This window comes from Ictidomys tridecemlineatus, chromosome Y (assembly GCF_052094955.1).
Source record: "Ictidomys tridecemlineatus isolate mIctTri1 chromosome Y, mIctTri1.hap1, whole genome shotgun sequence".
Classification (NCBI taxonomy): Eukaryota; Metazoa; Chordata; class Mammalia; order Rodentia; family Sciuridae; genus Ictidomys; species Ictidomys tridecemlineatus.
This window is the reverse complement of record NC_135494.1, coordinates 26346951-26349959: the sequence shown is the minus strand read 5'-3', so window position 1 is coordinate 26349959 and position 3009 is coordinate 26346951. Positions and strand designations below refer to the sequence as shown.

The 3009-nt window shown below is 33.8% G+C and overlaps 1 pseudogene; it reads right to left on the bottom strand.

Annotated features, from left to right (window-relative positions):
- Nucleotides 1-1392: 1392 nt before the first annotated feature.
- Nucleotides 1393-2634, bottom strand: LOC144371907 (protein lin-54 homolog pseudogene; annotated as a pseudogene).
- Between the last annotated feature and the right edge of the window lie 375 nt (nucleotides 2635-3009).

Here is a 3009-nt window from a genome sequence, read left to right as displayed (position 1 = left end):
GATTGAAAGATTTTAGTTGAGAAGTTTACAACAAGAACTGTATTGATGAAAAATCTTTCCCTAAACACATCTCTTACAGGTTCTATATTCCTTATTTCTCCATACAAGTCAAATTTTATACTTGATATTTATGTTAAGACCTGTTACCACTACATAATGTTTAATTATATTCACAAATACCTCATTTTAACAATACTCAGTAATCAGTTCCACAATTTATTTATTGTTTCAAACACATACCACCTCTGAAAGAAAATGGAGAGATCCCTAAGCATGTTAGCCATCCCTCATTAAAAAAAAAAAAAAAACTTCCTTCCTTTTAAAGTCACTTACTGTACTGTAATATTTTTTTGTGGTTTTGAAAATATAACTTTTTTTATTTTAAAATTGGGCTAGAGGATTTCTTCCCCCTTGTGATTTTCCAAAGTAAAAATAGCATATTCTAGAATTCACCCTAAAAAAGCTAATTTTTTTAAAAAAAATTTTGCTTTTTTAAAAACAATATATCATTCAAATATGTTCCATAATTTGTTTATGTGGACATTCTATCTGTGTTTATTCTAAATCTAAAGCCAAAGAATGACTGGGAAATACCAATGCCTCTTTGGATGTTTCTACTGAACAAAGTCAGACAAAACCATGCTTTATAAATTATATTATGGTGATTTATAAATGTTCTTTGCCAATAGGATCAGAATAGGACATCTGTTTCTTATGACACTTAAGGAAATTAAGAATCTATATAACACAGTAAAGAAAAAAATTAAAAAAGAAAAATCCAATTTAGAAGGGGCATAGCATTAACTAAGATTTAAAATATCTTCATTTTCTCATTTAAAATTTTTTCTCTTTCAATATTATAATTTCATATTGCTTTCAAAAAGGACTAAATTAAAATATAGTAATTGTTGTACTATCTTCCAGAAAGTCAAGCATCCTTAACATTTCTGTAAAGGTTTATCATCAGTCTTGTGCAAGAGTTAAAAATTCATGGTACTAGGATCAGTTTTTGCTTTTCCTACAGACTTGATAATGTACATCAAACATCAGCCAATGCCTCAAAAATCACCCACTCTGCTGCTGTCTTTGATTCTCTCTTCTTGTCTGCCCGCTCTACCTGGGTGTTAAGCCAAAGACTACTTCCTTAATGATAAACATAAATGGCAACTTTCCTCCTTCAGTATTCAAAGCTAGTATTGGCCTATTAAGCATGTCTTAAATAATCTCAGAAGATAATTTAGCTTTCCTGCTGCTTGTTGCTGCACTCTTACTTCAGCTTTAACTGCCAAATTCATCCATTTCTTTCTTATGGTGCCTTCTTCAAAATTCTTGAGCCAACACATTTACATATTGAGGAACACATTATTTTTGTCTCATAGCATTCAGTACTTTTTAAGACATTCTGATATTGGCAATTACATTCCTTGCTATGACAATGATATGATTCTCCCCGTTTTCTTTTTCTGTCTTAGGCTTATCTTCTGTATTTCTGTCAAGACATGCCTTTATTGATTTTTGCTTTTCATTTTCATGTTATCTATTGTTATAACAATTAATAAAACTGAAACTGTTACAAAATTTGCCTTTCACAAAGCAATCACAGTCTAATTTCAAACAGTGATTTTGTACAATTACAGGGGTTTCGGGTCTGACTGGCAGATACTGATGGGATTATGCCATTGAATGGAAGACTTGGGTGGGTCTGGGTACCAGATGTTCCAATGAAATTAGAGCTGACTGCTATACACACATATGAAGACTTCTGTAGCTGAGTAATGTACTGAGTTTGAGGCACTGCATAACCCATAATTCCTGTTCCTGGAGCTGGTTAGGGAAGATGGGCTGGATCCGTGGCAGTGGGATGAGAAGCATCATAAGCTATTGCTGTGGTTGGATGTTAGATACTATTTGTGAAGCTGGATTGATGGATTTTGGGAAAACTTGTTGGATAGCCTGAGCTTGAAGAAATGGAACTGATATCTGCACTGGGGTTGTATTAACAACCACTGGCTTTGCTTCCTAAAAAGACTTAGTGCTTGTACCCGGATTGTTACTAACTGGTTGGGTTAAGATAGTGGCTGTAGTGGCAGTAACAAATAAGACATAATAAAATTTTCTTCAAAAGTACTTGAATCTGCTGTGCATTTTCCAGAAGTTCTAGAGGAACTGGGAGCAGTTTCCAAAGAAATACTTGTCTTAAATTGTAATATGTCCACTCCTCCCACAGTGATTGTCTGCACATCTGAATTCCATTGCCTTATTTTGTGATTTCAAAGGTGGGATGGCTATTTTATTTGGCATCTGCATTATTGAATTAAAAGTTGATACAATAACACCACTTTCAGATATTATTCTGGTCTTTGATGTAAATCTACGGGTAGACTGTGAAAGAACCTTACCTGCAATGACTGATGGTGATACTTGAGTTTTCCATTCTGTAACTGCTTTACTATTAATCGGTTTTGCAAATATCAATTTCGTGATTACTGGGTCACTGTTTTGTGTTCCAGGCTTGTTAGCAATCTCATGTGGCACCACATCTATGATCATTCTCCTGCTAGAAAACTGATCAGGTGCAACAATAGAGGCACCATTGCCTCCTCCCAAGGAATTCCTCAGGCTCCTAGCAGCCATGGTGCCTCCAAGACACACACCCAGGTTTGTTCAATGTCACAATCCCCACACCACTTCTTCATTCCATAATACTATGTCTATAATTTTAATTGTAGTATTTTGTCCATTTCCATTCAATGTTCTTCTATTCATCTCATATTCTTTTAAAAGCTTCTATATTACCATTTATGTGCCATAAAGTTCTCTTCCTTAAATTGCATGGTTTCAATCCTTTAAAGTTTATGTACGGAGTCTTGAACAAGGATAATCTATTTTCTGAAAAGGTTCAGTCTTATATATTCTTTTTTTCTCTGATTTTTTTTCTATTGCATTAAGCATATATTCAGATATTACATTTTCCCTCTACTGGTTCTACTTTATTATCTTTGTGTTAGT